Source organism: Heterodontus francisci, chromosome 12, assembly GCF_036365525.1.
Source record: "Heterodontus francisci isolate sHetFra1 chromosome 12, sHetFra1.hap1, whole genome shotgun sequence".
Classification (NCBI taxonomy): Eukaryota; Metazoa; Chordata; class Chondrichthyes; order Heterodontiformes; family Heterodontidae; genus Heterodontus; species Heterodontus francisci.
Window position 1 is genome coordinate 96518491 of NC_090382.1, and position 13902 is coordinate 96532392.

Genomic DNA, 13902 nt, shown 5'->3' on the forward strand with positions numbered 1-13902 from the left:
TCTGGGCACAGAGACTGAAGACAGAAAAATAAGCCACAAAGTCTATCCTCCCCATCCCCCACTCAACCCCAGCCCAGGACAAGTTAAGGATCTCGAGGCATTTTGGCTGCTTATCTTCATTATCGACGTTGCAGACTCAAAACCCAGCTGTGTTTAAATTTCCTGTGAGATTTTTAGACACAAGCCTTCTCCAGGGGTTGAACCAGGGCCGGGAACTCCCCCAGACCATGAAAATGCCCCAAGGCAATAAAATATGAGCAATTGTCTCCTCTCAGGTACCCTGTGACTTTATACCTCAAAATCTCAACATTGGTGGTCCGTTAAAAATCATGCAGCTATAATTTATAATTACCTTTCACAACATTCTTAGGGATTGAAATCACACTTTGTGTTATTAATAGCAAATACAATAACCCCTCCACGTGAAATTTAATGCCCACTATTTTGTTGAAGGTCTGAAGCCAACCTTTTTTTTATTCTTTCAAGGGATGTGGGCATTGCTGGCAAGGCCAGCATTTGTTGCCCATCCCTAATTGCCCTTGAACTGAGTGACTTGCTAGACCATTTCAGAGGGCAGTTAAGAGTCAACCACATTGCTGTGGGTCTGGAGTCACATGTAGGCCAGACCAGGTAAGGACGGCAGATTTCCTTCTCTAAAGGACATTAGTGAACCGGATAAGTTTTTACAACAATTGACAATGGTTTCATGATCACCACTAGACTACCTTTTAATTCCAGATTTTATTAATTGAATTCAAATACCACCATCTGCCATGGTGGGATTCGAACCCATGTCCCCAGAGCATTAGCCTGGGGCTCTGTGTTACTAATGGTACCCAAAGGAATTTCATGAAAACATTTTCATTATTAGACTGCCAGCTTGGCTTAGTTTATAGCACTTTCATCTCTGAGTAGGAAAGTGGTGGGATTCAAAGACTTGAGCATGTGGGTTGGGCTGACACTTGAGTGCAATGCAGAAGGAGTGCTGCGCTTTTCAACGTGCTGTCTTTCAGATGAGGCATTAAAGTGAGATCCTGCCTACCTGTTTAAATGGATGTGAAAGCACTGCAAAGGAAGTCAAGGGAGTTCTCTTAGTGTCGTGGTCAACACTGATCCCTCAGCTACTCCTACCAAAACACATTAGCTGATGGTTCATCTCATTGTTTTCTGTGGGGACTTGCTGTGTGAAAAAAAATGACTGCTACATCTGCCTGCAAAACAACAGTGGCTACATGCTAAAATTTATTCATTGGCTGTGAAGAATGTTGGGGTTTTCCTGAGGAAATGAAAGGTACTATAAAAATGCAACTTTGTTCAACCACGTTATGACTATTGCTGCAATTTTTAATAATAGCGTAGAGATTACTGTTGGTGGTACTATTATACAAGCCCTCAGTTTACTTGTGCCAATGTCCGCTGTCTGCTACTTTAAGAGACATGAACAGGTTTATCGTCAACTGTCTAAGTCCTCTGTTTAATTAGCACAGAGGGGAATTTGTTGTCACGATGACATCACCAGCATTAATTTCTATACTTTATTTCTCGGTGTTCTTTGTAACTGTGCTCTTATTGGTGCTACTCTTTGACAGACAGAAAATATACTTTTATTCCATCAGTGTGATATCAAATCTAGTTCCAAACCAATACAGGACAAACATGAAAAGCAAAAGTCATCCCAATCCCTCAACAATAGCCCTGCAGGATAACTATCGCTTTTCATGTTTGTCCAGCCTTTAGTTGTTAATTATTTTCTTTCGTGTCTCTGGCTAATAATAATTAAATAGTCAACATCCCATAGCTTGGATGATACTTCCTGTAACCAAAGAACATTTGAACTCTTAAATCTTTTCAAATCACCTGTATGAGATCAGTGCTGCTTTAATGAGACAAGTGGTGATCCGAACTTGGAGAAAAGACAGGTTCTTTTCAATGCTTTGCATTGCAAAACAAAACGAAGCACCTTCCATTTTTCGCCCAAAAGGATCAAGTTAATTACATTGAAATTGATCCTTCTGGTTGAGTAAGGCTCAGATAAAAGGCTCCCTACCCTGAGGGTGTCCTTGGAGTGAATAAACATGTGAAGCAGCAGTGCCATCAAGTGGAATTATTGAATATCGACCATCAGACAACATGATTTGTACTGCTTATTGAGAATGCAGCTTTTCTCAGATGCTGCAGCAACAAAATTGTCTGCATTAAATCTACTGACTTCGCCCAAAGCAGATTTAAAACTGATTAGTTCAACAGGTGATTGCACATTTCTGGAAGTCCTTTGAATGGGTAACTATGAAGAACGAGGACAAAATGATTTAAAAAGAAAGCAACAAAGCATGACATGAGAGGATAAAAGCAAAATACTGCGGATGCTGGAAATCTGAAATAAAAACAAGAAATGCTGGAACCACTCAGCAGGTCTGGCAGCATCTGTGAAAAGAGAAGCAGAGTTAACGTTTCGGGTCAGTGACCCTTCTTCGGAAGAAGGGTCCCGAAGAAGGGTCACTGACCCGAAATGTTAACTCTGCTTCTCTTTTCACAGATGCTGCCAGACATGATGACATGAGAGGAGTTTTTTTAAATGAAATGAAAAGCTAAGGCACATAGTTCAGAACATCAATATGGAGGATAAGAAAAAAAAGAGTAAATTGAGATAGATCAAGGAAGAGTTGAGAGGAGATGCCATTCTTCACGTTAAAAACCTGTAGATTGTAAGAGGAGACAATGGAGGATAAGAAGAAATTCCATAGTTTTGTGCAAAATAATGGCCCCAGTTTTAACCTTCACCCTCTGGTGGAAACTAGGCAGGATATGGCAGTTAGAATGAGAGCAGCGACTTACACCCTCCAGCCCTGTTGCCTTCCCCCATGTCCCGATCTTAAACTTAACACAGATCGAGGGTGTAATTGGGACTAGATTTACAATTTCAGTTGGAGGCCTGAGCAGGGGAGCAGTGACGTTTTTTCCACTCAGTCCAGACCACCAGGACCCAGAAGGCAACCTTGGGCCTCCTTTGTTATGCTCCCTGCCATCACCACCATGCCCTCCCCCAATCCCTGATCATGTCCAGAGCATGCCCATCAGCACTCACGTGATTGCTGGGACCCAGTCCTGCTGGTCCCCCGCTATGGGCTCCTGTCGCACAAATTTTTCACTCTCACCTATTGACTAGAGAGCGGATCTACCAGGATCATGTGAGACTTGGAGATAATTAATGGAAATGAGAGCCTGCTATTAACATCAGCACCATTCCCAGATGCACCACCTGCTTTGGAGTCCATACCCTACTTAAAATTGGGCCAATGATTTAGAGTTGGACAGAACATAACAAGGTGAGAATGTAGAGAGGAGGAAGAGCTGGTAAGGTGATGGCTTTGGAGTTTAGGAAGAGCAAGAGTAGAACATTCAAGCTTTAGCAGAATTGATTAAGCAGAGTCATAAAAAGAAAGATTGAAGAACAGGATCACATATTGAATGAAAAAGAAGTGTTGAATTCACCTGTTGCCTTATCATGTCTTTCAGAAATTCAGCATACACTGCATTATCCTGCACACAGGAAGATTCCACAAACATCAATGAGATGAATTATTAATAAAATCTGGTTTTGGTTGTATTCTAACAATTCTAAATTAACTTGCAATCAATTTCTGTTTAAACTGTTAGCAAAGTGCACAGTTCAAATCTTTCCTATTCCTCAGATTGAATTTATGTGTATTTATCAAAATGTGAAGTCGGTGTGGATTCTTTCCCAACTACCCTGGTGGTCCAGTGAGTAACTGAGCCATGTTGACCAGGGAGGTCCCTCATCAATGCAAAGAAAGTTGATCTCACTCAGGTAACAGATGGGCAAATTAATTTAATTGCCCCAGGGTAGAGAATGAAAATCAGACAAAGCTCTTTCCTTTGCTCATTATCTAGGGACTCCTGCAGGCAATCCATATTTGTGGAAGTTGCACGAAGCCAAGATTGTTGTGAACAGTGATGCAATCCACAGTCAAATTATCTTCTGACACTCACTACCAAAGCTAATGCATGAATAATGGTCATTTCAGTGAGGTGCCAGTAGGATAGTCTCCCAACAGAATTAACACCTTCAGGAGTGATGGTGGGGAAAATTTGAACAAAATTGGAAAAACAGACTTAAATATTTGAAGTACAATTCAAAATATATTTGTCTGGGACTGCTAACAAATTTAATGATACTAATTTATTCTTATTAAGCACTCAGTAAGTCAAATATGAATCGTTAAGCTGCTTCATTTCACAGCATGCAATGATGCATGGGGACCAGGTAGCTCAGTTGACTGGTGTGTGTTTCAGAATAATATCAACAGCACAGGTTCAGGTCTGAGGAAGACAATAGGAAACCACCTCGTATACCCTCTTCCCTAATGACGCTTATCGTTCCTGCATGGAGAAAAAGAGCAGAGAACCTACCCTTGGACAGAACACTGCCATGGCTCGTCGAAGATACATACACAAGATAAAAGCTCATGGAGTTGGGGGTGATATATTAGCATGGATAAAGGATCAGCTAACTAACAAGAAACAGAGAGTTGGGATAAATGGGTCATTTTCAGAATGGCAAGTTAACTAGTGGATTGCCACAAGGATCAATGCTGGGGTCTCAACTATTTACAATCTACATTAATGACTTGGATGAAGGGATTGACCGTATTGTAGCCAAATTTGCTGATGATACAAAGATAGGTAGGAAAGCAAGTTGTGAGGATGATGCAAAGGGATATAGATGGTTACGTGAGTGGGCAAAAATTTGTTAGATGGAGTATAGTGAGAAAATGTGAGGTTGTCCACTTTGGCTGGAAGAATAGAAAAGCAGATTATTTAAATGGGGAGAGACTGCAGAATGCTGCAGTACAGGGGGGCCTACTTCCCCTTGTACATGAATCACAAAATGTCAGCATGCAGGTACAGCAAGTAATTAGGAAGGCAAATGGAATACTAGCCTTTATTACAAGGGGGGTGGAGTATAAAAATAAGGAAGTTTTGCTACAACTGTACAGGGCATTGATGAGGCTGCACACAGAGTACTGTGTACAGTTTTGGTCACCTTATTTAAGGAGGGACATACTTGCATAGGAAGCATTTCAAATAAGGTGGTTAGGAAGACATATGGGATACATGCCTTTATTAGCTGAAGCATAGAATATAAGAGCAGGGAGGTTATGATGGAGCTGTATAAAACTATAGTTAGGCCACAGCTGGAGTACTGTGTATAGTTCTGGGCACCACACTATAGGAAGGATGTGATTGCACTGCAGAGAGTGCAGAGGAGATTCACCAGGATGTTGTCTGGGCTGGAGCATTTCAGCTATGAAGAGAGACTGGGTACGCTAGGCTAAGTTCAATAATTTCAGAGCATGACGGCCCCCCCATTTTACTTTTATTTTTAGTTATTTTTTCTTTTTTTCTTTTTACATTTTTTACAATTTTTTTTTGTTTATTTCATTTCATCTTAGTTTGTTCAGTTTGCTTATCCACTGTTTTTTTTCATGTTTGTACTTGCTGCTGTTCAATCTTCAGTCTGTTAACACCCTATCTGTACTAATGCTTTGTCTTTCAACACACTGTTAACATATTGTTTGCCTTTGCTCCATGACCTTTTGGTCAGCTATGAGGCCTTGTCCAATATACACCTTCTACTTTGTTATTTCTTGCCTCACCCCCGCCTCACTTGCTTATAACCTTTGACATTTCTAATATTTGCTAGTTCCGAAGAAGGGTCACTGACCCGAAACATTAACTCTGCTTCTCTTTCCACAGATGCTGCCAGACCTGCTGAGTGGTTCCAGCATTTCTTGTTTTTATTTTGGGTAGGCTGGGGTTGTTTTCCTTAGAGCAGAGAAGGCTGAGGGGGGACATGATTGAGGTTAGATAGGAAGAAACTTTTTCCCTTAGCAGAAGGGTCAATAACCAGGGGGCATAGACATAAGGTAAGGGGCAGGAGGTTTAGAGGGGATTTGAGGAATTTTTTTTTTACCCGGAGGGTGGTTGGAATCTGGAACACACTGCCTGAAGGGGTGATAGAGGCAGGAACACTCACAACATTTAAGAAGTATCTATATGGGCGCTTGAAATGCCAAAGCATACAAGGCTACGGGCCAAGTGCTGGAAAATGGGATTAGAATAGTTAGGTGCTTGATGGCCGGCAGAGACATGATGGGCTGAAGGGCCTGTTTCTGTGCTATATTATTCTATGGCTCTATGAAAAGGTTCATTAGACTTGTCTTTTGAGGAAAAGTTGGGCAGGTTGGGCCTATACTCATTGGAGTTTAGAAGATTGGGAAGTGATCTTATTGAAATGTATGAAATTCTGAGTGGGACTTGACAGGGTAGATGCTGAGAGGATGTTTCCCCTCATGGGGGAATCTAGAACACGGCATCACAGTTTCAAATTAACTGGTCTCCCATTTAAAATGGAGATGAGGAGAAATTTCTTCTCTCAGAGGGTTATTAGCCTTTGAAATTCTCTTCCCCAGCGAGCAGTGGATATATTCAATATATTCAAAGCTCAGTTACACAGATTTTTGATTAAAGGAGTCAAGGGTTATGGGAAGCAGGCAGGAAAGTGGAGATAAGGCGACAATCAAATCAGCCATGATCTTATTGAATGGTGGAGTAGGCTCGAGGAGACGAATGGCCTACTCCTGTACCTATTTCTTCAGTTCTTATGTTCTTATGTTCTTATATCTACAGTTTTGATCAGATTCATTGAGTTCAATCATTATAATTTGTCTTTGTATAATAATAAAAATTAATGAGCATGACACATTTCACCACATTAGTGGACCATCTTATTTAACTCAAAAAAATCTAAATTACCTTTTGTATTCTCCTTCTGCATTTGGCTGAACCTTTATAAAGCTCTGGTTAGGCCCCAACTGGAGTATTGTGTCCAGTTCTGCTCACCACACTTTAGCAAGGATGTGAGGGCCCTGGAGAGGGTTCACAGGAGATTTACTAGAATGGTTCCAGAGATGAGGGATTTTCGTAACAAGGTTAGGTTGGAAAAGCTAGGTTTGTTCTCCTTAGAGCAAAGGAGATTGAGGGGAGATTTAATAGAAGTGTACAAGATTATGATAGGCTTAGATAAGTTAGAAAAGGAAAAATGCTTGCATTAACAAATGGTGGAAGGACTAGGGAACACAGATTGAAAGTTTGGGGCAAAAGATGTAGGAGGAATATGAAGAAGCACTTTTTTATGCAATGGGTAGTAATGACCTGCCCACAAGGGTGGTGAAAGTGGAGACGATCAATGACTTCAAAAGGAAGTTGGATGGCCACCTGAGAGAAATAGACTTGCAGGGCTACGGGGATCGAGTCATGGAATGGGACAGACTGCATAGCTCCGTGAAGAGCCGGCATGGACTCGATGGGATGAATGGCCTTCTTCTATTTCGTAAATAACTCAATGACTCTAAGGGTGAGAAGTTAGGAGAATTTTCTTTGTGTGTTGGATTTTTGGAGCATTATGTGGAGAATAATTGAGGTGTTATTATGTGATAGGTATAGGTTTGAGATTGTATGTGCTCACTGATTTATCTTTTCACCTCAGCTTTTAATAATCTCTGCTTCACAGGCTGAATGTCATCCAGAATGCATTTACTCCACCCCTAATGTAACAGGATTTGGTAACTGTGGAATATTCAATGTGGTAGTTCATGCAAATTGCACAAGACCTCTTTAATACTGTATGACATTTTTAATTTGCTTTACTTCTATTAAATGAAGTGAAAATGTAATTAAAAGATGACTGACAAGGCAAGCTTTCTGAACAATTATGGATACAAAGACTTATGAATCATATCAGCAATAGAAATTAATTGCCAAGATGTTATTGACCATCAGTCTGTTTCTCTCCAATTCAGATGACTGTCAATCATAATGTGCTTTTGGTAATTGTTTCAACAGAATCACCTGTCAACCATGATCTGACAAGAAAAACTCTCCTCTTTTTCTTTCTTTCTTTTCAATGTTTATTATCAATCCTAAATTGTCCTGTGAAATGTCAAATTTTTCCTTTTCCCCTCCATGTTACAGTCAACTCATCAGCCAGATGAACCTGCTCCCAGCTCTTTTCTAGTACTGGCTTCTACCTCATGCTACAAACCTACAGATTATATTTACTCCCTTCCTTCCTTTTATTGGTGATATACCAAAAATAGACTCTATGCCACCCCCAAAAGTATGGCTGAGATCGGGGACTCACTTTATAGTGATTCATGGATATGAACCCATTTCCTTTCATGCAGTGTGATTGCATTTTCATACTTGTATTGTGAGCTGGAAGCAGAATGATGGTAGTAATGCATTACAACAATGACTGAACTTCAAAATGTACATCATTAGCTACAAATGCACATAAGGGTGTCCTGATGTCATGAAAGACGCTGGATAAATACAAGTTCTTTCTTTAAAAAAAACACGCATAACAGGTTTCAGAGGAGTGTATGTTATGGAATCAAGTTATAGAAAATCGTGTATCAAAGTGGATTGTTATGTTATAAGAAGATTCATTATAAAAGGATGTATAGTGAAAAAGGGTGCATTATATAAAATTGAGAAGGGTATTATTAGGAGTGTATTATAGATATATATCATAGAGAGAGATGGATATAGAAAGGCTGTGCTATCAAAAACATTATGTTGAATGGGTTGCATACGGACAGATATATATAAATCCACAGTGCAAAATTAAGCCATTTAGCCCACAAGTATGTACCATTGTATTTCTCCACAGAGTCAGCTTGTCTACTCCCATTCCCGTACGTGGTCTCCAAACACTTTAATATTTCCCTTTTTCAAACAACTATATCATTCCCAATTAAAGCTATTTCTAGATTTTGCTGCTATAATGGTATAATGGAGTACAATGCAAAGAATCCCATATGCTAATTCCTCCACATCCTCTGTGTAACGTTTTCTAGGTTCCCTTTACTACTATTTGTTATTATCGCAAACTTGCAAACTCTCGATATCGTCTTGCTGACCAATAGAAACAACAACAGGGCCTGAATTTGTTATTGGCTGAAAACAGGAGATATGGAGGGACATAGGGGATCTGGTACCATGAAGGGCTGTGTCTTTGTTTTTTTCCACATCCATGATAATACAGTGGAACCTCACTATAACAAAATCACGTTCTTCTCCTCCAGAGCTCATTATACTGAGGTTTAACCAGCGATGATGATAATGCAACCTCTGTCAGGACCAAAGAGAGAGAGGAAACTTGTTATAAAGAAGCACTTGTAGTAAAGATTTGAATGTGTTAAATAGCATTGATGTATTCAACATTTCTAATTCAATGTCATTTTCCGTAGATATTTTAAAGTCAGAATCAAAGTAGATTAAAAATCTCAACAGTAAGTACTTATTGGAGGAGTGGATAAAAATAAAATGCAGCAGGAGGCCTTTGCTGTCCTTGAACTCAACATTAATAAGATATTCAGACAACAATAAAAGCAATTCCACTTATTTAGTAACACAGCAACTCAACCGTAGCATATAAAAGCCTGCATCGCCAGCATTTATTTCAGATTCCATGGCTTCACAACACAATGATGGGAATTACAAGTAATTGTTGAAAGACAGCCACGGAATAAACAAGAGTCTTTGAAATGCAAGGGAGAGTGCGGCACCCTGTGATCTTGGAATGGGCTGAAAATTAGGAGACAAAACAGGGCTCGGTGTTCGAAGGCGACTGGAAGGTCTATTTAAATATTTCCTTGATTTATAAGTTAATTTTTTTTTTTACACACCCTGATCCCCACCACCACACACATTTCTGCAAACTCCCTGCTGCATCTACCAGTGCTCCCTTGATCAAGGAACTGTCCAAATTATGGGGCCAATTGCTTAGGGCATATGTGAGAATGCTCGAAAGCCACACTGTGCCTCAGGGTAGACATGCACAGCCAGTTTCTGGAGCCTGTTTAAAGCGATTCGAGCGAAGACTTTCCCCACTATGCTGAGCAGGGAGATTCCACGGTAGTTGTTGCAGTCACCGCGGTCACCTTGTTCTTATAGAGGGTGATGATATGGGCATCACGCATGTCCTGTGGTACTGCTCCCTCGTCCCAGCACAGGCAAAGCAGTTCGTACAGTGCTGAAAGTATAGCAGGCTTGGCACTCTTGATTATTTCAGGGGTAATGCCGTCCTTCCCAGGGGCTTTTCCACTGGCTAGAGAATCAATGGCATCACTGAGTTCCGATTTTGTTGGCGGTACATCCAGCTCATCCATGACTGGCAGAGACTGGGCTGCATTGAGGGTGGTCTCAGTGACAACATTTTCCCTGGAGTACAGTTCTAGGTAGTGCGCCACCCAGCGGTCCATTTGCTGGCGTTGGTCATTGATTGTGTCCCCTGATTTAGATTTGAGAGGGCTGATCTTCTTGATGGTTGGCCCAAAAGCTCTCTTAATGCCATCATACATTCGTCTGATGTTTCCGGTGTCAGAGGCCAGCTGAATATGACTGCATAGATTTTGCCAGTAGTCATTTGCACAGCGCCTGGCTGTTCTTTGTGCAGTGCTTCTGGCTGCTTTAAGTGCTACGGATGTTAACTCGCTGGGGGCTTTCTTGTAGTTCAGCAGTGTGATGCGCTTAGCGGCTATGACAGGTTCCAGCTCTTCAAAGTGAGATTGAAACCAGTCTGCACTCCGCTTCACACGTTTGCCATACGTGGTCATTGCTGAGTCATACCTACCCAGGCTCAACTATCACCAGTAACCTGTCTCTAGATGCAGAAATCAACAAGCGCATGGGAAAGGCTTCCACTGCTATGTCCAGACTGGCCAAGAGAGTGTGGGAAAATGGTGCACTGACACGGAACACAAAAGTCCGAGTGTATCAAGCCTGTGTCCTCAGTACCTTTCTCTATGGCAGCGAGGCCTGGACAACGTATGTCAGCCAAGAGCGACGTCTCAATTCATTCCTTCTTCGCTGCCTCCGGAGAATACTTGGCATCAGGTGGCAGGACCGTATCTCCAACACAGAAGTCCTCGAGGCGGCCAACATCCCCAGCATATACACCCTACTGAGCCAGCGGCGCTTGAGATGGCTTGGCCATGTGAGCCGCATGGAAGATGGCAGCGAGCTCGTCACTGGTATCAGACCCACTGGCCGTCCATGTCTCCGCTTTAAAGACGTCTGCAAATGCGACATGAAGTCTTGTGACATTGATCACAAGTCGTGGGAGTCAGTTGCCAGAGATCGCCAGAGCTGGCGGGCAGCCATAAAGGCGGGGCTAAAGTGTGGCGAGTCGAAGAGACTTAGCAGTTGGCAGGAAAAAAGACAGAAGCACAAGGGGAGAGCCAACTGTGTAACAGCCCTGACAACCAATTTTATCTGCAGCACCTGTGGAAGAATCTGTCACTCTAGAATTGGCCTTTATAGCCACTCCAGGCGCTGCTTCACAAACCACGGACCACTTCCAGGCGCTTACCCATTGTCTCTCGAGATAAGGAGGCCAAAGAAGAAGAAGAAGAAGAAGAAGATGTGAGAATGGCATTATGGAGTGACTTGTCACAGATACCTGCTGAAATTATTTCTTTTTAATCAATGGGGTACAAATTGCAATTTAAAAAAATCAATTCAATATCTCATACACACAGGAACTTAACACCATATTTAAGATTCTTCAAACAAAACTATTGAGAAATCCATTTGGCTGCATCAAGTGCATATTCTTCCCCTTTGGAGACACCCCCCCACTTACCTCAGTCATAGAATCATAGAATGATACACCATATGAGAAGGTCATGTGGTTCATTGAGCCTTTGCCAGGTTTTTGAAAGAGCAATCCAATTAGTAATTTCTTTCCCCATAGCACTGCAACTTTTTTCCCAACTGTCCAGTGAGTAAGTGAATATGTTTCAAGCAGTGCATCATAGATTATAATAACTTGCTGTGTAATTTTTTTTTTCCTTGTGTTGCCTCTGATTCTTTAGCGAACTATGTAAATCTGTATCCTCTGATTACTGGATTCTGCTACTGGAAAGTCTGCACTCACACTAAGGACTTGATATCCTTCCTGAAGTTTGGTGCCTAGAATTGAGCACAATATTTCTGCTGGGACCTAACCTATGTTTTATAAGGGTTTAACATAACTTCCTGGCTTTTGTACTCTATGGGTGGAATTTTAACTTTCTGACCTATTCACAGCAGGGAAGCTCAGCAGCATGTCAGGAATATGGAGGTTTCAACAGTGCATTTGTCAGTGGCCTTTTAATTCAGCCACTACATTTGCATCTGACTTCCAGGTTTCCTAAACAATTGAAGCAAGCGAGTCTGATGATGGTCCATGTCAGTTTATTTCAGCGCAACTATTTAAAGGGAGCATGTAATGACCAGAGTTGAAGCATGGTAGAGGTCTTCAGGCAGAGCAGAAGCTGCAGATATGGAGGTACCAAGTAACAAGGCAGCACCACATTTCAACGATGTATCTTTGGACAGGATTTTTTTTTACTGTGACATTAGCAGCATCCTCCTCCTCAGTGAAGACAGAAGCAGCGTACTCATCTAATACCTCAGTCATGTCCTCTGCCACCACCAGATCTCATTTTTGGTTTCTAATCAACCCTACCCTTCCTTTAACTACGCTTTTACCATTTAAATTTTTAGAAAATACTATTGAGGCCGCTTGTATGTTACCTGCTAATCTATTCTCAGGCACTGTCTTTATCCCTCTTATTTGCTTTCTTTCAGTCCTCCCCTATACTTTTGTATGCAGCATAGTTCTCTACTAAATTATGAACCCAATGGGCTGGATTTTATGTGGCCGCTGCACACGGTGGCTACAAAAGATGGCGGCCCGCACATGCGACATTCACTCCGCAGAGCCGCCACGTATTAACATGCCTGGGGCGGCCCGCCCCCACGATAATGTGGAGGGGGCGGGCAGTCCCTGGCAACAGCGTCCGTTGCGACTGCGCAGGTGCGGCACCATTTTTAAATGACCTAGAGCCCTAAATGACAGTTTGAAATCTTAAAGGAAAATTGCTTTTAAAAGTATTCAAAATAATTTGAAAAATCTTTCCATCCCCTCTCCCCCCACCAATATCCTTACATTTAATTCCTTGCTCACACACACCCCCCAAAATACTTACCTTGACTAGGTGACCTTCTCCCTGCCAAAGTTCATAAACTCTAACCCTCAGCCCCTTCCCACCAACCTCCCAACCAATCCACAGAGTTTGACCCCACTCCCCCCTCCCGCGCTGAGAAAATTACCTCTTCCCTCCTCCCCACAGGAGTTGCACCTCGTTTCTCCAGACGGGGATCCAAAGGTGCGTCAATGCCGGCCGCCAGGATGAAGATCGCAATCTGCTGTCTGAATCACAGCAGCCTGCATATTAATAAATGGTAAGTGCCCATCTACATATTGTAATCCGGGTCCCATCACGGAGCAGCAGGGGGCCGACACGAGGCCTCGCCGCCGCTGTCAAGATTGGGACAGGCACTGCCGGGGTCGAGGTCAGTGCTGGGCCTCTTCCGGGGCAATCTTCATGCCCCCCCAGCGCAGCGCCACAGATCCTTACATCGAGGGCTCTTTAAAATTCAGCCCAATATTTATCATAAGCCTCTTTTTTCTGTTTCATTTTAATCTCTATATCTTTAGTCATCCAGAGAGCTCTAGTATTTTAAGTCCTCCTTTTCCCCCTCTTGGGGATGTATCTAGTCTGTACCCAAACTAGTCTAGTCCAATAATCTTAGGTTCAGGTTGGCAGCAGCCACAGTTTAGGAACGCCAAATGTGTCTAAGGCAACTGCTTAACTTTAAACAACTAAAACCATACAACTTACCAGCATTAATAAGCTTCATGCAGTGTGTTCAACCAGGGCCACCGTATCTGTTGTTGCATTGGTTTGCTTCAGTTGGAGTTGAATG

General features: G+C 42.1%; 1 long non-coding RNA gene across 1 annotated transcript in view; it reads right to left on the reverse strand.

The window, feature by feature from the left end:
• LOC137375648 (uncharacterized) overlaps positions 1–13464 on the reverse strand; it is a 45707-nt gene extending 32243 nt beyond the window's left edge. The window contains exon 1 of the long non-coding RNA XR_010976054.1: positions 13246–13464. This is a non-coding gene — a long non-coding RNA (uncharacterized lncRNA). The remainder of the gene's footprint in view (positions 1–13245) is intronic.
• Between the last annotated feature and the right edge of the window lie 438 nt (positions 13465–13902).